The sequence below is a fragment of the Delphinus delphis genome, chromosome 7 (genome assembly GCF_949987515.2).
Source record: "Delphinus delphis chromosome 7, mDelDel1.2, whole genome shotgun sequence".
In the NCBI taxonomy this organism is placed as follows: domain Eukaryota; kingdom Metazoa; phylum Chordata; class Mammalia; order Artiodactyla; family Delphinidae; genus Delphinus; species Delphinus delphis.
Window position 1 is genome coordinate 94882355 of NC_082689.1, and position 27392 is coordinate 94909746.

The 27392-nt window shown below is 46.7% G+C and overlaps 1 protein-coding gene across 2 annotated transcripts in view; it reads right to left on the minus strand.

The window, feature by feature from the left end:
* Nucleotides 1–18341, minus strand: part of MGAT5 (alpha-1,6-mannosylglycoprotein 6-beta-N-acetylglucosaminyltransferase) — a 357666-nt gene extending 339325 nt beyond the window's left edge. For both annotated transcript variants that reach the window (XM_060016916.1, XM_060016915.1), the window contains exon 1: nucleotides 17994–18341. The gene's annotated coding sequence lies outside the window, so the exon portion shown is untranslated. The remainder of the gene's footprint in view (nucleotides 1–17993) is intronic.
* Between the last annotated feature and the right edge of the window lie 9051 nt (nucleotides 18342–27392).

A 27392-nucleotide genomic window follows, 5' to 3' on the forward strand; every position in this document is an offset into this window, starting at 1 on the left:
GAATAAACCTACCTAAGGAGACAAAAGACCTGTCTGCAGAAAATTATAAGACACTGATGAAAGAAATTAAAGATGATACCAATAGATGGAGAGATATACCATGTTCTTGGATTGGAAGAATCAACATTGTGAAAATGACTCTACTACCCAAAGCAATCTACAGATTCAATGTAATCCCTATCAAACTACCACTGGCATTTTTCACAGAACTAGAACAAAAAATTTCACAATTTGTATGGAAACACAAAAAACCCGACTAGCCAAAGCAATCTTGAGAACGAAAAATGGAGCTGGAGGAATCAGGCTCCCTGACTTCAGACTATACTACAAAGCTACAGTAATCAAGACAGTATGGTACTGGCACAAAAACAGAAATACAGATCAATGGAACAGGATAGAAAGCCCAGAGATAAACCCATGCACATATGGTCACCTTATCTTTGATAAAGGAGGCAAGAATATACAGTGGAGAAAAGACAGCCTCTTCAATAAGTGGTGCTGGGAAAACTGGACAGGTACATGTAAAAGTATGAGATTAGAACACTCCCTAACACCATACACAAAAATAAGTTCAAAATGGATTAAAGATCTAAATGTAAGGCCAGAAACTATTAAACTCTTAGAGGAAAACACAGGCAGAACACTCTATGACATAAATCACAGCAAGATCCTTTTTGACCCACCTCCTAGAGAAATGGAAATAAAAACAAAAATAAACAAATGGGACCTAAATGAAACTTCAAAGCTTTTGCACAGCAAAGGAAACCATAAACAACACCAAAAGACAACCCTCAGAATGGGAGAAAACATTTACAAATAAAGCAACTGACAAAGGATTAATCTCCAAAATTTACAAGCAGCTCATGCAGCTCAATAACAAAAAAACAAACAACCCAATCCAAAAATGGGCAGAAGACCTAAATAGACATTTCTCCAAAGAAGATATACAGATGGCCAACAAACACATGAAAGAATGCTCAACATCACTAATCATTAGAGAAATGCAAATCAAAACTACAATGAGATATCACCTCACACCAGTCAGAATGGCCATCATCAAAAAATCTAGAAACAATAAATGCTGGAGAGGGTGTGGAGAAAAGGGAACCCTCTTGCACTGCTGGTGGGAATGTGAATTGGTACAGCCACTATGGAGAACAGTATGGAGGTTCCTTAAAAAACTACAAATAGAACTACCACATGACCCAGCAATCCCACTACTGGGCATATACCCTGAGAAAACCAAAATTCAAAAAGAGTCATGTACCAAAATGTTCATTGCAGCTCTATTTACAATAGCCCAGAGATGGAAACAACCTAAGTGCCCATCATCGGATGAATGGATAAAGAAGATGTGGCACATATATACAATGGAATATTACTCAGCCATAAAAAGAAACGAAATTGAGCTATTTGTAATGAGGTGGATAGACCTAGAGTCTGTCATACAGAGTGAAGTAAGTCAGAAAGAAAAAGACAAATACCGTATGCTAACACATATATATGGAATTTAAGAAAAAAAAATGTCATGAAGAACCTAGGGGTAAAGCAGGAATAAAGACGCAGACCTCCTAGAGAACGGACTTGAGATTATGGGGAGGGGGAAGGGTGAGCTGTGACAGGGCGAGAGAGAGTCATGGGCATATACACACTAACAAACGTAGTAAGGTAGATAGCTAGTGGGAAGCAGCCGCATGGCACAGGGATATTGGCTCGGTGCTTTGTGACAGCCTGGAGGGGTGGGATAGGGAGGGTGGGAGGGAGGGAGACGCAAGAGGGAAGACATATGGGAACATATGTTTATGTATGACTGATTCACTTTGTTATAAAGCAGAAACTAACACACCATTGTAAAGCAATTATACCCCAATAAAGATTAAAAAAAAAAAAAAAGAATCTACCATAAAAAAATAAATAAATAAAATAAAAAAATAAAAAAAAATAAAAACAAGAAAATAAACCCACAGAAAAATGAAGGCACAACATTTGAAACTATTCGATTCCAATCTTATAATATTTTCTGAAACAAAGAATCAAACAATATGATTCCCATTATTATTTTATATGATTGCCCAAGGTATTAGTAGTATTGGATGCGTGAAGATCCCTCCCATGATCAACTTCTAAAGAATTAGAAAGGAAATGTTCAGCATTTTCATGCTGTAAATATAGATTTAGAAGCTGTGAGAGGAAAAAGATGCACATGGCAGCACAGCAATGACTCGAAGAACGGTGCAGTAAGCTACTCTGTGGCAAAGTCATTTCCTCTCAGCAGAAGTTTCCAGAAACAGAAAAAGGCTGACGCCACTCCCAGAAATCCAGTTACAGCTGGGGCACAGCCTCTAAGGTGGACTCACTGGGCAGCAAGGTAGCAACCAGGACAAAGGGCACCCCTTAGGAAGCTGTCTACCTCCACCCCAAACCCTGATTTCTGAGAAATGCCCCTTCCCCCGCAAATCAGGAAAACACCCAGGCAGCCGTTTACGCAACATATTTCTTGGGCAATGGGGTACTTCAGAGGGCCGTGCTGTGGTTCTATCACTTTGAAGTGCACAAAGAGGAAAACAGAAGTTGGGCTGTATACAGGGACTCCTCCTGCAGAATGTCTGTGGGTTTTCTCCACTTGAAAAGCAGAACCAGAAACCACACTTCTGTTAAGGATTCAGATAATCAGTCCGTTTGGCTTTAAATGCATCTTGTACCGCGTAGTGATCAACACAAGCCTTGCCAGAGGACTGTTCTGACAAACTTGCCTCCTTGTGTATGATAAAAGAATGACCCAAGGGCAGATCAAGCACAATTCTTTGACCAGGTCTAAGAAGAAAATGAGCCAACTGGAGATAAGCCCATACCCCCTCTACACCCATACCTGGCAGTCTTGGGGAAAGCCTGAGTCACGAGGTGGTCAACTCCCCAATGAATGGAAGAGACAGCGCAGCGGTGGGGTGTGTAGTGTCCAGACCGCTCCTCAATTCTACTCCACGATCTCTGTACTACCCACGCCTTGGCGGATAGGTGAGATGGTACCCCTTCTCCAAATGTTTGCAATGTATAAAATAAAATACATAGGATTACAGAGGAAGTCAATTATATTTAAATATGGTTACCAAAAACTTTTAAAATTGTGACATAATAACACATATGCTTGGGACTTCCCTGGTGGCACAGTGGTTAAGAACCCACCTGCCAATGCAGGGGACACGGGTTTGAGCCCTGGTCCAGGAAGATCCCACATGCCGCGGAGCAACTAAGGCCATGCGCCACAACTACTGAGCCCGGGTACCTAGAGCCCGTGCTCTGCAACAAGAGGGCCCACCGCAATGGAAGGCCTGCGCACTGCAATGAAGAGTAGCCCCCGCTCGCCGCAACTAGAGAGAAAGCCTGCGCGCAGCAATGAAGACCCAACGCAGCAAATAAATAAATAAACAAAATTGCTAAAAAAACCCCACACATATGCTCGTTTATTAATACATTAAATAACACTATCTAGCAGCATGTAATAACCACCATAATTTCTAAGTCATAATGAACATGACATTTCAAGATTATCTGTTAGCCATCTAAAATCTGATATGAAAATATGGGCTTCCTATTGGTGACAAAGTCGCAGACAATGCTAATATTACTGTGGTTTGTGGCCAACATCCAAAAGTTAAGGAATTGCTCAATTTTGGTTAGCGGTGAGTGAAAATCAAGGTGTAATACTTTCCCATGCAAGCTCACAGATCCCCTTGAATCTGCAAAGAGGGCTGCAGTAGCTCACATGAAACTCATGCGATAATCTGATTTCATCGCCTACTCTTACGGCTCTTCTAGAATCATGAGACCCACAACAGAGCCGGAACCCAGCAGTAGAATCAACCACTTATAAGGGAGCAGGGAGGATCTACCACAAGGAGAGTCAGCCACCCATGGAAGAAGCAGAATGGGCCAACAACTCTACTCCCTTTTTCTCCATCAGTTGTACCCAATGTGTGGGCCACAGTTTTTTATTTTTTAAACGGTTAGTGTTAAGAGACATTTAATTCAGTTGACTCACGGGTGGGGGGATTACTTTGCAAATCATTTCTCCTAGCGCTGTGTTCTAAACGTTATTAGCCCCCGAGTTCAAGGCTTATAGCAAACTTCTAACACCCCTTTACTCCCTGAAATCAAATTCTTAGATAACCTTCCTAAACACATTTTCAAACATATGTATTTATTGCTTTAATAGTAATATAAATGAGAATAAAAGGAAAATAATTTATAACAAACTGAACATGTATTTCAATATGCAATCAGTTGGACAAGACCAATCTAGAAGGCTTAAGAAGTTGTTAGATGCTTGTACGTTACATAAAATAAAAAAACAGGTGAGCTACAAGTGTGGACTGCCACAGGCGATATGGTGATGTCATGGGCGGGTGGTTTCCAAAATGGCAAACACCTCTTGGTAAATTTCCCAATAAAACAAAGCACAATCTTTCTTCATTGACTGGAAAAGTCAACGTTTATTTGCAACATGCAAAATACTCTTCATGTATAAGTTAGGTCTCTAGGTTCAGGTAATAAATGGGTTTTGTCATCCACAATCATCTTGTTACCAAATTGGCCCACCAGACCTGCGCCAGGCAAAGCCCCCCTAGTCTTCACCGAGGATGCTCTTTTTCAGATTGGATTCGAGTAGCCAATAACTAAACCAATGCTGAGACTGGAACAGCACAAGCTGTATTCAGTAGCCAAAGACTGGAGAAGAGGGAACCTAGTTTGCAAATCAAATTAATCCAATTCCGACAGAGACACCAAATATATAGGAGGGTGGAGATTAAAGATTGGGATTTGGAAACAGTGGGAGAAATACTGATGAGTTATCTGAGAGGAGGGGTGTGGTTTGGACCTGGAACTGTACCAACTCTCCTTTTCAGTCATTGCATGGGCTTTTCCAGTGGCTGTCATGGCAATCGTCAAGTGTCATGGCGCCTGTGGGTGTGTCATTTAGCATGTTAATATATTATAATGAGCGTATAATGAGGCTCAAGGTCTACAGGAAGGTAAATCTTCTGTCATCTTGGGCCTAGTTGATTCTAACCAACCCTTTTTTTTTTTTCCTCTTTGCAGCTTCCACCTGAAACTTAGATCAGATTTGGTTTCTATTCAAGGGAGGGGCAGGGGTATGATTCTGGGGCAACAGCCATGGTAATAGTCTCATAGTGAGACACAGGATACACGTAGGGGTGTAAGAGTATTCTACCCATCACAGATGTTGGCATCCCTGGTCCCCATCCAGTAAATGGTAGTAGCACACCTAACTCACTGACAACCAAAACTGTTCCCTAAATTTCTAAAATGCCCCCAATAAACTCCCTAGAGCTAGCCAAAATCCACATTGCAGTACCCACGCTCTGCCCACCTCTGGGTGACGTCAAGCTGGACCGCTCAGGGGACACTGCCCAGGAAACTTGCATTTGCATAATAAGAGAAAGATCAGTCTTGCTGAGTGGCTTACCCAGCAACAAGCGCCCTTACCCAGAGTTCTGCCCTTGGGACACAAAAAAGCAGAACAAGGCAGGGAAGAGAATTAAGCAGTGAGGCAGATGGAGGCAGCAAGGAAGCAAGGGGGTTCCTGGGGTCCCTGGGGTCCCCAGAGCTTTGATCCCAGGCTGCTGGCAGCTCACAGCTCCGTTCCTGTGGCCCTGAGGTGAACTCTCCACTCGTGCTGAAGCAAGCTCCAGCGGGTGTGTGTCGCCAGCACCCAAGACTCCTTATTCATTACACACGTCCAATCCCCTGCTGGGAGGGCCACCCACCTGAACTAAGGAGGGCAGCTCACATCAAAAATGTTTAGACAGGGCTTCCCTGGTGGCGCAGTGGTTGAGAGTCCGCCTGCCGATGCAGGGGAACACGGGTTCGTGCCCCGGTCCGGGAAGATCCCACATGCCGCGGAGCGGCTGGGCCCGTGCGCCATGGCCACTGGGCCTGCGCGTCCGGAGGCTGTGCTCCGCTGTGGGAGGGGCCACAACTGTGAGAGACCCGTGTACCGCAAAAAAAAAAAAAAAAAAACAAGTTTAGAAGAACCTACTCTTTTGTTTGTTTGTTTTGGCGGTACGCGGGCCTCTCGCTGTTGTGGCCTCTCCCGTTATGGAGCACAGGCCCCGGACGTGCAGGCTCAGCGGCCGTGGGTCACGGGCCCAGCCGCTCCACGGCATGTGGGATCTTCCCGGACCGGGGCACGAACCCGTGTCCCCTGCATCGACAGGCAGACTCTCAACCACTGCGCCACCAGGGAAGCCCAGAAGAACCTATTCTTTTTCGAAGAACCTACTTTATTTGGGGGACGCTGCTCAGACTTTTACCAAAGCTCCCCATGCTGTACTTGAAGCTCATTTGGTTTTGACTCTGTTCTCACTGCCAGTAAATAAATGGGCCAGTGCCCATTCTTCATCTGGCATTTCAGAATCTAGACAGATCCAGATCCTTCTGAAGCCTCTTCTGCCTCAGCTCCTTCTCATCAGTCTCATTAGCCACACAACATAAACAATGTTGTCCTCCCCCGGCAGGCTTGGGAAATTTAGATATCGGAGAAATTTAGCCTTTAAGGGCCCAATTAGATATCTGAGTAAAAAGGGAAAAAAATTTTTTCCAGAGACTTTCCAACTCCATAAGCCCATGACTTAATGTCTCTAAATTTTATTATGCTCAGAATTAATATCACCCTAATTCAGAAAGGTGTTCTAAAAGAACCCAAGATGACTGTTGTTCAACCTCTTCCACTAATGGACTCCATTATATCACAAAAAAAGGCACTGCTGGAATCTAATGAATAAATAACTAGCACTTGAATAGAATTTGTGTCCATTTTAATGCCAGCTACTTTCCACAAGAAAGCCTCATTTAAATTAGAAAGCGGGGAGAGGGGGGAGCCTGCTTACAATGAAACACTTCCGAAATGCTTGAAAAGTTTCCTGTATAAGCCAATCAGGTATAACGTTAAATAGCAAAAACTTAATTGTTGAATCTAAGTGAATAAACCAGAGAATTTGAGTGTAACACAGGAAAAGGGTTAGTTTTCACATCTGCCGGATTTGTTTAGTGTAATTTCCAGAAGAGTTATCAGGAGAGCTAATAGTCCCTTGAACGGTGTGTCTTCCAAATGGAAGCTCACAAGTCACCAATGGGTTATGAAACCAATTCAGGACAAGGGTCAGAAAACTTTGTCTTCAAGAGCAGGACAGTAAATACCTTAGGCTTTGCGCAGGCCAGAGATCTCTGTCACAACTGCTTGGCTCTACCATTGTGACTTGAAAGCAGCCATAAACAATCTTTGCGTTCCAACCAAACCTTATTTACAAAATGGGCTGCAGGCCACAGCGCTGACTCCAGACCAGAATTTTTTCAGCAAATGGAAGGGTAGAAAACATCAGAGGCCATGAGAGGTAGAAGGGTAGGTAGTATCTCATGAAAGTTTTCTTGCTGCTATACACACGTGTATATGTGAGTTCTGGTCAATATGTATTTCTTACTGTAGGTTGAGGGTCAAAAGCCACCATGTTAGAAATGATAAATAGTTTGAGAAGAAAAAAACAAGTTTTCTTCTGACTGAAACTGATAAGAGTTTACAGGACTTTCATGTTTAAAAAACAAGAAAGAAAAAAGGGTAGATATAATGGGCAAGTTCTTAAGCCTAACGTATAATCTTAAAAGAATATTTTAAAATATATTAAAATTTGAAAAAAGAATATGAATTAGTTACAAGTAGTCCAAAATGATCTTCAAAAGGACACTAAAACTGCTTCTTATGCTATGCAAACATCTGATCTGAGCTGTGCATCAGTTAGCAATGGCTGCATAACAAAGTTCCCCCAGAACTCTGTGGCTTAAAATAATCATCAATGCTTTCCACAACTCTACAGGTCAGCTGGCTGGTTGGTTCTGTCCAACCTAGTTAAGCCTAGGACAGGCTTAACTAATCTTGGCAAGATAAGCTCAGGAGACTTCGACCAGCATGAAGTTTAGCTGGGGGCTGGCTAGTCCAGGAGAGCCTCAGCTGACACAACTTGGCTCATTCCCCTGCATCTCTCAGTCCCTCCCTTAGACTAGCCCAGGCACGCTTTCATGGGGCTGGCAGGGATCTGAGCAAGCACGCCTAGCTGTGTAAAAGGTCAATCAGAAACTCGTAGGCTCTTAAACTGTTTATATGGCATCTGCTAACATCCCAGGAGCCAAAGCAGTCACGTGGCCAGGAATGGGGAAGGGGAAGGATGGGGACTAGTAAGTTACAAGGCAAAGAGTGTGGATACACGGAGGCCATTAGTGCAATCAATCTGCCACAGACGTTATTTACTATTCGTCATCATCACCTTGGCAGAAGCAGAGAGATTTTACATTGTTTTAAGCTTTCCCATTACCATTCCTCACTTTGGTTTTCCATTATCACTTCTAAGGCAGGAAGGCAGAGTGAAAAGAACATAGGCTTTGGAATCAATGAGATCCAGTTCTGCAGCCTGGCTCCGCCACTTCTGGCTACATGACCCTGTGCAGGTCTCCTTTGCACCTCAATTTCCTCATCATAAAAATAGGACTACTGGGCTTCCCTGGTGGCGCAGTGGTTGAGAGTCCGCCTGCCGATGCCGGGGATGCGGGTTCATGCCCCGGTCCGGGAGGATCCCGCATGCCACGGAGCCGCTGGGCCCGTGAGCCATGGCCAGTGAGCCTGTGCGTCCGGAGCCTGTGCTCCACAACGGCAGAGGCCGTGGCGGTGAGAGGCCCACGTACCGCAAAAAAAAAAAAAAAATAGGACTACTAACATAACATCAGCCGGAACACGAAATGTGTGTAGCTCAATGTCTGGCCACCTCAGATCTCAAATCTTAAGACACTGTTTGCAAATAGTTAACTTAAATATATTCAAAAAGATGAGGAACAAGGCAATAGGAAAATTTCCTGAGAAGTGAAGTTTCTCGACAGAAAAGTACAGTTCCTTTACATAAAAACTAGAAAACCATTTCTTTACAAAGAGTTTTGGGGACTGTGGCAGCAAAAAAATGGCCCCCGAGGATGTCCACATTCTAATCCCTGAAGCCTGTGAATACAGGACAGGTGTGATGAAGCTATGGACCTTGAAATGAGATTATCCTGGATTATCTGGGTGGACCAATCTAATCACATAGATCCTTAAAGTCAGAGAATCTTTCCTAGCTGTGGTCCCAGCCTGATGGCAGAGGGACACGGAGTCAGCCCAACATTGCTGGTTTTGAAGCTGGAGGAATGGGCAGGAGCCTGTGAATGTGTGTAGCCACTGGCAGATAAAGGGGCAAGGCAAAGGATTCTCCCCTAAAGCTTCCAGAAGGAATGGACAACTTGATTTTAGCCAGTAAGACCCGTGTTGGACCTTTGACCTTCAACATAACATAATAAGACAATGAATTTGTGTTGCCTTAAGCCACCCTGTCTGTTATTTGTTAAAGCAGTAACAGAAAGATGATGTGACTTGTCATCTTTACACAAAGGCTGACAACGAGGAAATAGAAAAGTCTCTCTTGAAGCCACTGAACCAGAAGGAAGAAACTGTGGAACGTGGAGAACACTAACCAGGCATGGCATCAGAATTGGAAAGCTGTATCTGATTCTGGTTATAAGGGCAATGAAAGGAAAGGCAGTATGACCGAATAAGCAACTCATTAACCAGGAAAACACTTCATTGCAGGCTACTGGGAAATACAATTAAATCATTATTTATCCATACAATCTCCAAGGATGCCCTGGCTATAGCTGACAAGCACGTGCTAGGGGAAAAGCCATATTTTAAAACTACTTCCACAGAAACTTTCTACAGGTTTCATTTAACTGATGGCTATTCCAGAGATACGCAGCTCCGACTCTGATCACTTCCACTTCTGTTTATAGATAACAGGACAATAAGGTAACAAGCCCTAGTGGTGTGTGGACATGAACACACACACACACAAAGTCTCAATTTGTTGGGCTTCCTGAGCCCACAAATAATGCTCACAGTGAGGGAGAAAAAAGTGTACAAAAAGTCCACTGATTGACTTGAAAAACAGAACTCCAAACCGGCACAAAGAGGACCCCAAAATTAAGAATACATCTAAGAATATTCTTAAGGACAGATTAAAGAAACTACAGTAGATGAGTGTGCTGGGTTCAGCCCGGAAGTCACAGATCCCACAGATGCAGGAGACACTAAGAGATGCCTCATTTGATGGATGAGAAACCAGAACCACCCAGCGCCGAACTGACCTGCCTGAGGACAGCCCTCTAACTGCGGAGAGGCCCCACCTGCCTGAGCCGGAGCTAACGCCATGCTGCCCAGCTGATCACGTGACTCTTGTGTCGGGCCCCGTGCAAGGCTATGCGGCTTCCGATCATACCTACAGAGCTCCAGACTCCTTGCTGCGAAACCCCTGGAGCCAGATGTAATTTTTTAACCAACCTGGGGGGAAAAAACTCTCCCTTTCTGGAGCTCCCATCAGAATAGGAAATAAGGAATGGTGAAATATAGAAGAAAGTTGATAACATTTGCCTGTACTAAATTATGTACCGTGAAAGATTACCCACATATAATGTCACCTTTAAATCTAGCAAGCACAGTGGTTAGGCATCACAGAAGGGGAGGAGGGGGAAATGGACCATTATTAGTCGCTGGAGCTGAGAACTCTGTTAAAGAAGGTAGGCCATCCCGATGGACAGAGGGGCTGGAAGCTATGTTTGAAAGGATCTCACATCAGACTGGGTCTCCTCATATGATGAACAATATTGGGGAGGGAGATGGAGGAAAGCATCCCTTTCCCTCCAAGTCCCCACTTAGGGCGCCTCTAACCTTGGTGGCTTTGAAAAATTCTAGGAGATGGGGTAAGGGAAGTATACAAACACAAATACTAAGAAAAGTATGGAAGGAAAACAGAAAGATCATACTTAGCAAGAGGCAAAGACAGTGCTTTCCTAAACAAGATGTGTAAGAGAAAGAATTGGTCATTTAGAAAACTCCTCAGTGGAATAAACATTAGTAAACAAAAAAATCAGAGTTGAAAATAACAGACGGTCCCAAAAAGAAGCAGCTGCAAGGAGACTGATATCAAAGTCTCTATTCTTTCAACATAGATGTTTCAAAGGGAAGCAGCGATGAAGTTATATAAAGAATTTGGTCCAGTGCAAATTCTTAGGCACTTTCCCCGGGACGCTGTGCCACAGAACCACAGAACTCTGTGAGCCTGGTCATCTTCTGCTCTTTGAATCTCAATTTCCCAAGAGGGGAAAAAAAAAAAATAGCTTCACTAGGGGAAGCTGGCTAAGCCGGTTATTTCTAGGATGAGAAGGACGGACCGTGGCCTCTTATTTCTAAACATACAAAAACACACATCCCAAAAGATAGTGATCATAAAGGGCTGGTTCTTGTTAGGTAAGCATTTCAACTGTCTACTAAAGATTCTGCCAGCAAAGGCAAAAACAACTTGAGTTTTTCCTCAATCTTTTTTTATTCAATAAGGGAATTTTATTTCTTTATTCTACACTTCCTTTGCCACATGTGTAAGATTATACAACTTTAGGACTGAACAGAACGTTGGAGCTCGTTCAATCCCCTCCTACTTTCCAACATAAGAACTGAAGCCCAAAGCGGTCATATGGGCTGAATTAATGTGTTCTTCATTTGCATACTGCTTTATAACTGAACTTAACTCTTCTGTGTGGGCCCTGACCAGGCCTAGACTTTAAACTTTTGAGCAGCTAGGGACTATGTATTAACCAGAAGTGTTCAGAATCAGGAACAGGTGAGAGCAATGTCATGTCTGATGCAAGCCCGGTCATATGTAAGGAATAAGATGAAAGGAAATGGTGCTTGTTGGCACGCCGAATGGGAAAATTCCACGAAGCACGAAAATCCCGGTGGTCGGAGGAATATTTTGCAGGGCCTTAGCTCTCTTTCTAGGATCCCACAGATACTAAGGGAATGTCTTCACAGGCCCCTCCTTGGAAATGTTGAGAAATAGCCCTGACTCCTCTGCCGGGTTACCCCCGGCCCACCCCGTGCTCCTAAAGGGTGGAAATCAACACTGAGAGGAGCCAGGAGCTGTAAGACACAGCTGCAGAGATTGACACAGAGAGACAGAGGGAGAGAGAGAAAAGGAATATTTAAGAGTGAAATGTAAAATCCATCCCAGGCCAAATTCCTAAGATGTCAAACTTAAAAGGTGACATGAACAAGGGAGCACCTCACGTAAAGGCACGTAAGTTGCTTACATCCTCCCATTTGGGGCTGGAGAAAGGAGTGGGGCACACCCACCTGTTCCCCACCAGATTGCAGGGTGAGGCTGGGTGTGAGCACACAGGGTTCTGGGAGTGGGTGGGACAGACGCCAAATGACCATCACATTCTCTTCCTGGGTCATTTCTCTAAACAAGGCAGGCACACATCTGTTATCAGCTGTTGTCACTTGTCCCTGAGGGACCAAGGCCCAGTTTGGCCACTGCTCTCAGCCAGAGGGACTTCGAGCAAGTGCTTCTACCTCCCTGCACCTCCAGGACCGCAGCTAAAAAGAGAAAGGACGCAGCGAGATCTCCCTGAGGTCCCTTCCAACCCCTGAGTGCCTAAGACTCCTCTTGGCTTTGGTTGGAAAGCCAGCGCTGGCCAGTACAGGGTGAGCTTGCTAGCCTAAACAACTAAGCACAGTCCAGCTAACTCGGGCTCGGGACCTAGACCACCCGGGTTCGAATCCTTACCCTGCCGCAAGTGGCTAGCTGTGCGTGGCCCTGGCCAGCTTTCACAACCTCCCGATTCCTCAGTCTCCCTACTGTGGAAACTGGGAATAACAATACCATCCACCTCGGCGTTGTAGCGAGGAGTAAATGGGATAGGAAAGAAGCCTTTGCAATCGTGTCACCTCTAGAAGATACAGATACATTTCTCATCACCATCGCTCCGAGTTTCCTCGCCCACCTGCTCTCGACACTTCTCCACCCAGACATACCATCTCCGCTGATCACCAACATAACACACTCCCATGGGTGGACGCAGACATCAAAGAGATCCAAAACTATCATAGCAGAGCACTGTTCTGTGTGGGATATTAGAAAAAGCATCTTACCAGCATGCCAGGCCTTAGAAGCGGCTATGCCGAGAATGCAGCCCTAAGGAGTGGCTATTTAAGCAGGAGTCGGTGGGCGGAGCTTAGGCAGGAGTCAGTGGGCGGTACCCATGCCCTCAGCGGCCATCGCCCCCAAATTACAGAGGGTGTAAATCAGTGAGGCTGTTATTCTTCTACGGATAACGCTGAAATGCTGACATTTTTGAAAAAGTAAATCAGTTGCAAACACCAGTACTTAACTCCTACAGGTAACGAAGTACTTGCATACACCTCGCTCCTGAGTTCATGAGCAACAGGGTGGAGAAATACTCCTTAGCCATCCTAGGTAACCGCCCCAGCTGGGGCCAAGGTTCAGCAGGCGTTAACTGCTGGGGGTGCCCATTTACAGGGAGAACTGCACCCTGCCCCCCCCAAGCCCAGCCCAGATAGCTTATCCCTCTTGCTTGTCCAGATCTGTGAGGCTGGACAAAGGGCCCGGATAGGAAGGACCCTGTTCTCTTTCCAGAAGGTTAGGTGTCCAGACAAGAGAGCGGTGGGATCTTGAAGAAATAAAGTGATTCCTCCAACCTTTCCCATGCGCACATACAGCTTTCCAGATATGACGAAGTCGGGGAAGGAGGCACTTCGTTGTGGAAATGAGAAAACAAACACATAAATATAACAGTCCAAGCTGGCAAATAGAGATGGAGTCCCAACTCTTCCAGCTGAGAACGTGGTTACAGTACTAAGGCTCCTGGGACCCATTTTGGCGGCTTTCCAAGAGCTATTAATTTGCCTTAATATACTGAAAGAGAAGGTGAGATGAATTAAAAGTGAGACGGTAATTTTGAAGGAGGATGTATGCCTTCATACCCAGCACCAGCGCCCACCATGTATGACTCAAGGTGGCTGCCTGATAAACACCCCGTGAGAACCTACAGCTGGCACTGAGGTCACAACTATGCTTGGACTTTTCGTGTTGATGCAGGATGTGACACAGTATGAGGACATGGCTTAGATTAGCAACTTTAAGAAGAGGGGTTTAGGGAGATCTAGACTCAATTTTAAACAGGAATTTAAAAGCTTAGCCATTTATTCAATATCCTGGGATAAACCATAACAAAAAAGAATATAAAAAAGGAATGTCTATATGTGTATAACTCAGTCACTTTGCTGTACAGCAGAGATTGACAGAACCTTGTAAAGCAACTACACTTCAATTTTAAAAAATTTTTTTTTAACTGAAGCCATCTTCTGGCTATTAAGAGTGACTCTAGGGCTTCCCTGGTGGCACAGTGGTTGAGAGCCCGTCTGCCGATGCAGGGGACACGGGCTTGTGCCCCGGTCCGGGAAGATCCCACATGCCGCGGAGCGGCTGGGCCCGTGAGCCATGGCCGCTGAGCCTGCGCTCCGCAACGGGAGAGGCCACAACAGTGCGAGGCCCGCGTACTGAAAAAAAAAAAAAAAAAGAGTGACTCTATACTTCAAAGCAATTATGAACTTTAAAGGCAGCCTAGTAAAACGTGCCCTGGCAAGTACCAAATTTATTTCTGACCCAAACCTCTCCGCTGTCACCCACCTGGCACTCTCCCCCAAATATAAAGGTATCACCTCTCTTTTTTTTAAAGTACCTAGATTCTGTATCTTTTTTTTTTTTTTTTTTTGCTGGATTTTAGTTCCCCGACCAGGGATCAAACCTGGACCCTCGGGGTGAGCGCGCACAGTCCTAACCACTGGACAGCCAGGGAATTCCCTAAAGTACCTAGATTCTGAAACACACACACAACTTCCTTCAGCCAAAACTATCTGTTACTTTTGGCTGACACCTGGTGTCACCTGACACCGGGACCCTTCCCCAGACTTTGCCATCCCCCATAACAAACCCCAGAGATAATCCTCCTGACAGCACGGGCTTTCCGGAGAGCTACTGTGACAACATCGGCACAGAACGCCACCTCCAACCACCACACCACCCTCCTACAGCCAGTAAGCCAAGACACACAAAGAGGACGGAATAAGAGTCCTCACTGCTCTCTAGGCCTCTAGGGAAGGAGCAGAGCAACTACCTGCCTGGAGGACCAGAGTGCAAAAGGACAGGAACTTTCCAACCCAAGCAAGACTTGGGGTGGGAAAACTGCTCTGGGCAGTTTTCCAGACATCTCTGCAGGGGACACTGGTCACTGTCTGTCCCCCCCCGCGCCAAAATCAACCTGAGAGTGACTCTGCAGTGACTTAGATCCCGAACCACATGGAACATTAGGAAAAGTCATGTCAAATATCAGAGTGACATCTAGAATGATCGCGAGGAGGCTCACTTCTCAGTGGAAGAACCAAAGGCCAGGAACCAAAGGCCCCCTCGGCTAGGATCACAGGGGGACTCTGCTGTTGCAATGCTTTTGGAGGCCAGCTGGGCAGAAGGCTGGCTGGTTATTTTTAAACTGAGAAAACTGAATGGGAAGGTAGCAAATTTGAATTCTTGTGATCTCCTGAGGTCCTTTCCAGCTCCAAGATGCTACCAAAGAACACTGCATATGCACATACATATGCACACGCTTCTTTATAAAAACGTATATACGGATGTGTGAATATATATAAATGAGTACTATATTCACACTTCCAAACACAAAGCACTTGAAATGCGCACTGCTGAGGCGATTCAGAGGCCCACGAGGCTGGAACACAGATGCAACTGGCAGACCTGAGCAGAGCCACCAGCCCTCCTGCGACTACAGTCACCTTAAAACCAACCTGCCGCTGCTTGTGTAGGTGTGAACCCTGCCAAGCCCCAAAGCAGGACTCCAGACGCCTTTCTTCCAGTGACTCTAGTCACAAGTGTCCCAAACTCAGGAAGGCGGGCTGGAACAAAGGAGGGGAAGAAAAGAAAAGCCCAAACCTCTGTCCAGGCACCCAGCTCTGCCAGAGCCAGGGATCGGGGCAGAGCAGCATCCTTCTCCTCTTGCCCTGTCCCTCCAAGCAGCAAAAAGGTCACCCTCTTCCCGCTCTGCCATCACCTCCTTGCTCAGGGCCTCTCCTCTTCAAGTTGACTGCACGGACATCAAGTTGGTAACTGGGGAAACTAAAAAGGCCTCTAGAAAGGAGAGCTTTGCTCTAATCCTAACCAAGCCAAACCAATTTGAGGGAGCCTATCTCAGCCCTGAACAATAACAGCAAAAAGAATCTGTGGTTTGGGGCGGGGGCGGGGGGGAAGGTGGTACGAAAATTTATTTATTAAGAAAGATCTGTGATGGTGTGCCTATCATGGGAAACAGTTTGGTGATTTTCTCCAATCAAAGACAAGGAAGTTCTGATCCTGAGTCAAGGCTCAGGATGTGGGTAGCTAAACTGGGGAGGGGGTGGGGAGGAGGTGGGCGGTAGGGGGTGTGTCTCTCGGAGTAAAAACCCACTAAGTCCCTCAGGTCCTGACAATGAACGGGGGCGGGTCGCACCAGCTTCCCACTTGCCTCTCTAGAGAATGAGATCCTACCTCTACCACTTGGATCTGAGTTGTTTACAGGTGCAGTGCTGTCATGCCACGGAACCCCGCACAAACCTCAGCTTTCCCCTCCTCAACTTCACAGCCCCAGAAGTGCCCAGCCTTCCCTAACTGTGCCGCCAGAGCCGGGTGCAGACAGCGGCGTCCGCCCTGGGCCGGGCCTGGCAGTCAATGTCAGGAGTACCCGGCCACAGACCTCGACTCTGGCATTTCTGAAAACCTTATGCGTCTCCAGGTTACCGCAGTACCCAAGCGCCCAGCACCCTGTTCGCGCTCCAAACGCGGCCCGGCAATGCAAGCGCCACCTCTTCCCTCTTCCGCGCGGCAGCTACGAAACCACGGCATTGTGTGTGACAGCGAGTGTGTGAGCGAACGTCCCCTGGCTCACACACCCCCTTCCACCCGGTCTGCTCACGGCGCCCGGTCTGTGCGCGCGGCGAGCGCATCGCGAGCCGGTGCCCCCATCAAGAGGCCTCACCGCCAGGCCTCTGGCCACCCGGCCTCGGACCTGACCTCGGGAAGCTGGGGGTAACGTCCACGCCCCCATTCTCGGCCGCGGGGGCGACCGGCGAGAGCAGCCCTGGGAGCCGGGCAAAGGCGAGGCAAGGGCCGAGGGGACGCGAAAGGGCGACTGGAGGGCGCCGCGCCCCCAAGTTTGCCAGCCGCGGGCCGGGAGGGGGCCAGGAGGGGGCCGGGGCGGCTCGCGACTCGGCAGGAAGTTCCCAGGGCTGCACTGAGCATGCTCTCGGGGATTATGTGCGCGGGTGTGGGCTCTGCGCTCCCCGCAGCCTCTCCGGCCAGGCAGCCTCCGGAGCGCGCCAGCAGGATCGTGGGCCCACGGAGGTCCCTTAGGGGTGGGGGGCACCCCCGGGCTTCCCTGGTCCCCAGGACCAGAGCGCCCGCCCACCGCATCCCCCTTCCCCCGGGGCCGGGAGCCAGCCTCCCTTGTTGTTCCTCCCCACTGGCCGGTGGCTGAGTCCGCCCTGAGCGCCCAGGTCCCGGGGACCCCAGCCCGGCCCACACCCGCAGCGTGACCCCACCAGGCTCCTCCGCGGTCCGAGCGCCCCTCTACCATCCCTGGCCGCTCGCCTCCAGCCCGCGCAACCAAAGCCTCCCCCGGACAGTCCCTTGAAAAGCCCAAACCCCCCACTTCCCAGGGGCCATGGGGGCCTGCAGTCTCCCCTGAGAAGGGGTTGCCCCGGGTAGGTGGGCGCCTCCAGGCGCGTCCCCGGCTGCACTCCTGGCTGTCTCAGAGCGGCCGGGGCACCCACGCAGGCGGCGGAGGGGCGGCGGGCGGAAGCCCCCAGCCGCGCAGCCCACGGAGCAGACTCTCTCCCCGCCTCCCGCGCCCAGCTCCCCGCGCCCTCCGCGGTCCCCTCTGCGTTCATCTCCCCGTGGAGATGGAAAGCTTCGACGCGATCGCCCCGACCCACTGGCTCTCACCTCCTTGTTGAGGAGCAGCAGCAGCAGCAGCCGGGAGTGCCTGCCAGCTGCCGTCCCCGGGGGGACCCAAGCTCCGCGGGGCACGGGGTCGCGGCACCCCTAGCCTGCGGCGGGGCTACCTGGGCTGGATCGAGCCCGGGGCCGCCGCGGCAGCCGCGGGAGCCGCAGGGCCGCCGCCGAGCGGGCCGCGGCAGGGACGGTCTGCAAACTCTCAGCCCTGGCGGGGCCGCGCACGGCGCGTCCACACTCGGCCTGGACACTGCAGAGACGCTCCTCGGGGGCTCAGCTGACCAGGGCGGGGGGTCTGGCTTCAAATTCTTCCTACCCTCCCCTCCCGACCTCTCCAACTTCTCCCCGCTTCTGGGCTCGCAGCTCTCTAAGGCAGGGATTCCGGCCGGGGACGTTCGGCAAACTCCCCGCCCTCCCCGCGGAGCGCTCAGCCAATTCGGAACGCCCCAGCCTCTCAGGGGCCGTCTGCAAACTACCAACCCTGTCGGAGAGGACTTTACCAACCTCTCAATTCCGCAACCCAAAGGCAGCAAGGGAGACACTTCGCGGCCACAAATACTATTCTAGCAAGGTCAGGGGCAAATGTGCAAATGCTAATGCGACAATGCATCCTCCAGAGAGGTGCAGTCCAGGCCTCTCAGCACCAGGGGCCTTCTAGCAGTTAAGCCCAGTGACGGGAGATTATGGACTCAACCATCTACCGGACGGGCAGCTTGAATCAATGCCCTGAGCCTCAGTTTCCATCTTTGTAGAATGGGCTTTATGAAGCAGTATATGTTTCTGCCACTTGGTCGCTGTGACCTTGAGCAACCCACTTAACCATTTGAATTCAACTTCTTTATCTACGAACATAATAAATGGGGCTTCTTGAGGTTATTCTGAAGATGAAATAAAATATATGTAAAGTACTTAGCAATACCTGGCACATAGTAGGCACTCAACAAATGAATTCCATCTCTCTTTCTCTTTCCCACTCCCGCCCCCGGATTTTATGAACACTCTGGACTGGCTAGCTGAACACTGTACTGTTGTAAATTCAGAAAGAAATAAAACACATCCCATGCCCTGAAGGCACCACAAAGAACATTGACTGACACCACATATTAAATCCAACCAAGCCCCAGGAGAGAGAATGCTGTACAACGCTAGGCATTACAGATCCTTGTTAAGTATAGTATCTGGAATGGAATGAGAGTGACCTGGTGAATTACCTAGGGGTGGAAATTACAAGGTTCATAACCCCATCAAGTTCCAAGCCCTGTAACCAGTCACTACATCAAGTCACTGTATGAAGGTTTATGTTCCAATTTCCCTTATCTTCCCTGCAGAATTTCTCCACCCCCATTTCACTGTCCCCCCTGGGGTCTTCTTTCTTAAACTCAGATCACCCTACTCTGCTGCCCACCCTTCCCAGCAGAGGCGTTTAAAACCTGAAGATCATGGAATTCTTAGACCCTAGAAATGACTTAGTCCAAGTCCTTCACTTTGTAAGTAAGCTCTCAGGGCCAACCAGCTGGTTGGGGAGGTCTCCCGTCTCCAGGATCTTAGTAGAACACACCCTGTAGCACCTGTTCCATGGAGTTACTCTAGGCCCTAGGCACATTAGGTCAGTCCTACCTTTAACTCCAAGCTGGAGGCAATGGCTCTAACAATTCCTGACCAGATGAGCCCCAAATTATCAGCCACTTAGATCCTCAGCTGTCAGGAAGTGTCCAGGTAACGATCAAGAACCGCAAGGAAATGTGCATGGGCAAGATGATTCCTCTTAATAAGACTTTTATGTGAAATGCCAGGAATGTTGGGAGGCACGTATTTCCCTCAGTCCCTTGGAAGAAAAATAACATCTCTCTCCCTCTTTGGGCACTGGGAGGGAAATAGAAGAATGGTGACATCTGGTGGCCAGGACTTTCTGTGCTTTGGATATGGATGGTACAGATTCTGATCCTAATATATTCGCTTTGAAGCCAAGTTCCTGCGGGTGGCTAATAATTGTACCACCTGGTTGCCTAGAGATTTCTGAAAGACATCAATCATTTAAACTCTGCGGACCCACTGCTATAGAGGATATTACAGATGGTTATTATTTCAGGATATTTTTTATATACAACTGTATGTGTATATAGAGAAATAAAGTATAAGGATGTGATATTCATATGTACACACATCATATATATTTATATAATATATATTTGTATTACATAGAGTCTATTCATTTGTATGAATAATGTACTTGCAATGCCTTTGAGGGAAATTATACTACCCCAATTGTTTTTCTTACAGAGTTAATTTTGTAAATTATAATAATTGCTAAAGGACATTGCTTGTAGAATAGAAGTAAAGATGCTTACTTGGATGGAGTTGTATATTTCGTCACGTCCTATCAAGACAGAACTGATTACAAAATTACAGAGGAAGAAAATAACACAGTGGGGTTAAAACAGTGAAAGCCCGGGCAGCTGATGGTCAAGGCCAGGCTCACCTGGTGAACAGTGACTCGTTTTCAGCATTTCCATCACTTGTGAACAATAATGTTAGGTTCAAGGAAGAAAGATGTTTGGGATTAATTCACAAAAATGCAACAGTGTCTGCTGGTGTTACTAAGTGTTCTTCATTTCTTTCCATGTTTGTCCCATGTACCATATTTCAGATAATTGCTCAGTTATAAACTTAGAAAACACAACTCTGTCCACACAGCCAAGTCCATTGTTTCTCAGCATCACTTATTATGTTAATTATGTTAATTATGTTAATCTTTATAACAACTCATGGAGCAGATTTTACTATACCCATTTTATAGAAGAAGAAGACAAGACTCTGAAAAGTTAGGTAACATGTCCACCAGAAGGCACGACTGAGTAGAGTCAGTCAGGATTAAATGGAAAGTTTTCTGGACTCCAGAGCCCAGAATCTTTCTCCTATGCTGTGTTGCCTACCCCAGGAAGAAATGAAGATCAGAAACCACTCTGAAGATATGGGGATATATGTATATGTATAGCTGATTCACTTTGTTATAAAGCAGAAACTAACACACCATTGTAAAGCAATTATACTCCAATAAAGATGTTTAAAAAATAAAATGAACACTGAAAAAGAAACCACTCTGAAAAGCACACTAAAGACTAAAGGGGAGGGCTTCCCTGGTGGCGCAGTGGTTGAGAGTCCACCTGCCGATGCAGGGGACACGGGTTCGTGCCCCGGTCCGGGAAAATCCCACATGCCGCGGAGCGGCTGGGCCCGTGAGCCATGGCTGCTGAGTCTGCACGTCCGGAGCCTGTGCTCCGCGGCGGGAGAGACCACAGCAGTGAGGGGCCCGCGTAACGCAAAAAAAAAAAAAACAAAAAAAAAACTAAAGGGGATACTTAAGTTACTACAGATAAACTACATTTCCTGACCTACTCAAATTGAAAATTATAAGCAGCAAAATAACAATTGTGTATGTAAACCTTGTAAAGCTGAGACCCATGTGATTCAGTCTTGGAGCAGCTCTCTGTGAAATAAACAAATGAATTTTTTCCTGCCCAGGACTTGATCTACCTTTAATGGCTTGGGAATTATCCACTATGTAATCCTGAGTGACTCCTAACACTCCTACATTAATGATTGTTGTTCCATCACAGATAATTTTTAACTTTAACTTTTAAACTTAAACTCTTTAGTTTCCTTTGCTTATAAAGGAAGTTTCTGTATTTCAGATCCTATTAGTCACTTGCATTTTTAAAGGAAAGATGCCTTCTCTTGGAAGACAAGTTGGTCCCAGTATGAAGTCAAATCACACTTGAGAATGTCAGTGTTCACAAACTGCATACCTTAAAATGATACAGGATATATATATATATATATATATATATATATATATATTTTTTTTTTTTTTTTTTTTTTTGCGGTACGCGGGCCTCTCACTGTTGTGGCCCCTCCCGTTGCGGAGCACAGGCTCTGGACGCGCAGGCTTAGCGGCCATGGCTCACGGGCCCAGCCGCTCCGCGGCATTTGGGATCCTCCCGGACCCGGGGCACGAACCCGTGTCCCCTGCATCGGCAGGCGGACTCTCAACCACTGTGCCACCAGGGAAGCCCTAGGATCTTTTTAAAATATTCATAATGCTTAAGATGACATTATATGTAAAAACAGAGGAGTTAGGTTTCTTCCTATATGTGATTGTATTAATGGTGCTTTATTAGTTTCCAGTTGCTGCTGTAACAAATTACCACAAATTTGGTGGCTTAAAATAATACAAAGGTATTATCATATACAGTCCTGGAGGTCAGAAGTTCAAAACGAGTATTTAGGGGATAAAATCAAGGTGTCAGCAGAGTTGGTTCCTTCTGGAGGATCTAAGAGAGAATCTATTCCTTGCTTCTTCTAGCTTCTAGAGGCCGCAGCGTCCCTTAGCCACTGGCTACGCAACTCCAATCTCTGCTTCTGTCATCCCATCACTTTCTCACTACCTCTGTCTTAGAAGAACGCTGTGATTATATTCAGGGACCATTTAGATAATACAGGATGATCATCCCACCTAAAGATCCTTAATAGGCATAGCCGCAAAGTCCCTTGTGCCATATAACATAAGAGTCACAGGTTCCAGAGATCAGGCTGTGAACATCTTTGGAGGATCCTTACTCAGCTCACCACAGTCTGCCTCCTGGACCCCAAAGCTTTACATGCATCCCACATCAAAATACATTCACCCTTTTCCAACACGCCCCAACATCTCAACTCATTACAGCATCAACTCAAAGTTCAGAATCTCTTTGAATGTTATCAGTTCAACAGTCCCGCATCACAAACATTTCCTCCATCAGACAAGAGGTTTCTGCGCAGACTTTCCCCGGATAAATCTATGAAGTGGCTGGCTGAGGAGTTTGATGAGCCACATGCGTAATCTCGTCAAAGACAGAATACTGAAATATACATACATTATTCCCAGGCTCTAGCAAAAGATTGTGCAGCCACATCCTTGGCTTTCTCTCCAGCGCATGCTTTCCTGACAGTAAATCTCCTACTTTTAGCCAAAATCTGGACAGGCTGAGAATTTCCAAAAGTCACTTAGTCCTGGTTCTATTTGCCTAATGGTACTTTTATCAATTTATCTCTTTCTTCTTGCATTTTACTACAAGCAATAAGAATAAGCCATGTGGCACCTTCACCGCTTTGCTTGGAAATCTCTTCAGTTAAATATCTAAGTTCGTCACTGCCAAATTCTTCTTTCCGTGTAAATAGAGGACACAATTCACCTAACCTTTCTGCCACTAGATAGCAAGAATCCTCTTTCCTCCAATTTCTAATAACATATTCCTCATTTCCTCCCAAGCCCTCAACAGCAGTCTTTAATATCTATATTTCTACTAACAGTGTGTTCAAGGCAATCTTAAACTTCTTCCATAATCCACCAATTATCCAATTCCAAAGTCACTTCCACATTTTTAGGTATTTGTTACAGCAGCACCTCACACCCAGATACCAACAAAATCTGTACTGGTTTTCAATTGCTGATCTAACAAATTACCACAAACGTAGTGGCTTAATACAACACAAATTTATTCTCTTACAATTTCGAGGTTAGAAGTCTAAAATCAAGGTGTTGACAGGGCTGCATTTCTTCTGGAGGCTTTAGAGGACATTCTGTTTCCTTGCCCTTTCCAACTTCTGGAAGTTGTCTTCCGTCCTTGGCTCCTTTCCTCCCTCTGCTACCATTGTGCCTCATCCTTCTTCTAACTCTAATCTCTTACCTCACTCTTACATTGGACCCTTGAGGTTACATTGGGCAAATCCAGAAAATCCAGGGTAATCTCTCCATCTCAAAATCCTTAATCACATCTGTAAAGTCCCTTTTGTCATATGAGGTAATATTCAAAGGTTGCAGAGACTAGGATGTAACATCTCTGTGGTGCTTTTTTCAGCCTATCCCAGGCCTCAGTTCTTCACCCCTCCTTGGAACTGGGCAGTGCCCTCTCTCTGGGAGGGGGGTGTCCTCTTCACCCGTGGACTCTGAGCTTGGCCCTGTGACTTGCTTTGGCTAATAGAAAGAGGCAAGTGATGCCCTCAAATGGTCTTTCACATTTTCTACTGTCTTTGAGCTCTTGCCACTGCTATGAGAAGGAATGTTTCCATCAGTTTAGCCCAGTGGCCCCATGAGATAGATGAGGGATGTGTGGAGCAAGGCTGCCCCAGCCAAACTCAGCTTAGAGCGGAGCCTCCAGCTGCTCCACAGACAAAAGAATAAGCCCAGTTAAGAATGGACAGCTTCTGCAGCTAACCCTCAAATGTGAGAAATAAACGCTTATTGTTGAATGCCATTGACGGCAGGGTGATTCGTTAAGCAGCAAATACAATTCTGTTGTTTCCACAATAACTTTAAGGCCTAAGGAAAAACTACCAAGGCCCATCCAATTGTTCAGAATACCTAGAATCGTGCATTTTAACACACACACACACATATACACACAGACTTCATTTTACAGAGTATCAAACAGTTTTTTTAGTGCTTTGTAAAAACTGCTTCCAGAGAAAATGTCATGTGGGCCGAAGCAAAGAGGAATCAGAGAAAAACTGGAGAAGGCAGTGATTTAAACCAGAGGGACCACCTTTCCTGGAGCATCCCCCAACAGATTAAATTATGAGGGAGGGTATTTACTGAAACTGGTTTCCTAAAGGCCTAAAAATTCTGTAAAGAACACCTTCAGGGCTTCCCTGGTGGCGCAGTGGTTGAGAGTCCGCCTGCTGATGCAGAGGACACGGGTTCATGCCCCGGTCCGGGAGGATCCCACATGCCGCGGAGCGGCTGGGCCCATGAGCCATGGCCAATGAGCCTGCGCGTCCGGAGCCTGTGCTCCGCAACGGGAGAGGCCACAACAGTGAGAGGCCCGCATACCGGGGAAAAAAAAAAAAAAAAAGAACACCTTCAAGTAATGCACATTGACTCTTTTCCTTGTTTTACAAACTTTGCAAATTAGAAAGCATTTCCCAGAGTTCTTTGCAACCCTAATTTGGCAGTCTTAACTGATGTTGCTGTTGTGTGTGTGTAGCCATCTCGTGCTGAGAGCAGATTGCGTACATCTCTTCCCAACTCCACATTCAGTGATTCAGTGACATCAGGTGACAAGTAGTAATGAGCCTTGGTGGAGTATTTACACCATGGAGATCTTGCTTCAGTTCTGGATGTGTGCACTGAGTCATAATAGAAATGGTAGTTTTTACACTTGGGTCATGGTCAAAAGCTCTGAAGGCCATGGCTCACATAGTGATTGAGTAAACTTCAACTCCCCGCAGTACTAACAGTCTATCTGTGCAAAACATTTTTGCCCCGGAAGCGAAGTTTGACATGGCAGCAAAGCAAATGGTAACATTACCCACATTAATTTGGAAACAGGCATTTTTCTGTGGCTGTTTCTGCCATGCGTGTTCAGGTTTCTGCGTTTTTCTTTGTCCTCTGTCCAGCTGCAGGAGCTGGGGGGCAGTGTGTGTGTGTGTGCGTAGTTCATCCTAATGCTTCAGGCTACAAGTTATAATGCATGTTGATAATAAGAAAAGAATGGGTGTTTTGTCTGGATAACTTCAAAAGATGGTGGTGGTCCCTGCAGCCCTTCTCTCAGACCATGCCAGCTCCTGAACAATGTCATTCTTTTTTTAAAAAATTTATTTATTTAATTTATTTTTGGCTGTGTTGGGTCTTCGTTGCTGCGCGCGGGCTTTCTCTAGTTGTGGCGAGCAGGGGCTACTCTTCGTTGTGGCACGCGGGCTTCTCACTGCAGTGGCTTCTCCTGTAGCAGAGCACGGGCTCTAAGCACTTGGGCTCAGTAGTTGTGGTTCGCGGGCTCTAGAGCACAGGCTCAATAGTTGTGGTGTATGGGCTTAGCTCCTCCCCGGCATGTGGGATCTTCCCGGACCAGGGCTCGAACCCCTGTCCCCTGCATTAGCAGGCGGATTCTTAACCATTGCGCCACCGAGAAAGCCCCCAAGCAGTGTCATTCTTGAGTGAGATGGGAGATAGAATTGGCTTTGAACCATGCTGGTGGCCCTTGTCTGCAGCCAGCAGGCCCTTGCACAGCAGTTGGAGAGACCTTATGCTCCAGAATAATTCACCAGCTCAACTGGGCTGGGAACTAGAAGTAAATCCAGTTGGCATTGCTATGAAGGTTGGAACAATCTCTGTGTCAGACAAGAATCTTAAAAGCTACTTTTGAGTATCCGTCCTTATGAGGAGGCTGAGATGTTGTTCTTCTTTGAATTTCCCATATTTTATGAAACACATCGTATGTCTGGATAAACATACTCAACGTTTTGCTTTTGCTTTACGACTTTCTGTGCATTCCAAGCCTCAGACATATTTAGGGCCTTGGTGTTTCTCCTTGTCCATTTTACTGAGCTTCCCACTTTCACTGTAGCAGAAGTTTAAACGGGGCACTGTGGGGAGATACTGATGTAAAAGGAACCTTCCTGGAGTCATATGGTGCAAACCATCTCCACAGCCCTTAGTCAAAGTTTGCTTCCTACGCCCCTCCACCCCACCCCTTACACACACAATGAGGGTGGTATTGGCAGGACTTTACCCCCACCCCAGTCTCCAAAACCTCACTGTTTGATCAGTTGACTAGTCACCCTGGCTTAAATAGCTATGCAGATGCAGTATCAAGTCAACACCTCCCTTACTCACCCTCACAACTTCCAACTAGATTGGTACCATTGAGCCACTCCTGTAGGGGAGCATGGGAGGTCCACTTGTGTCGGTGCTCCCAGAAAGCAACACTTAGCCAAGGAAAGCCTAAAAAATACCAGTAACAATGGAAGGTCTAGCAGTCATTAGAGCTAATTCTATACACCAGACATCATTCTTGGGGATTTACAGCTATTAAATCACACAATTCCTCTGAAATGGGTGCTATTAGCATCACTTTACATTTGAAGAAAACCAAGGTTAACTCACCTATGGCTTGCATATAATTAGCCCTCGAGAAATACTGTGCTCAAGATCACAGGGCCATTTAGTGGCAAAATCTGGATCCAACCCCAGAGACTTTGGCACCAACTCTTAGCAAGACTCTTAGCAAGATGGTCTCACACCCCTGATTCCAAACCCTTTACATCCCCGGCCAGATTGAGTTCTAAGTAGTTAGAGGGCCCCCCTTGTCTTGCCCTTGGCTATCTCTCCAGCCTCACCATTCCCTGGCCCTCCTCACTCCACATTCTCCCCAGGCTGACCAACTCTCAGTGCCCTGAGCTGCGGCATTGTTTGAAGATGCTCTGGCACAAGTTACTCCCTTCCCTGTGGCCCAGCAAGTGAACGGGAAGGCCACTGACTGTGTCTGAAGTTATATTTTCAAAGGTAAATCACCTTTCAAATATCAGTGTTTGACTTAGATGTAGTAAAAAACATTATGATTCATCTTACAACGG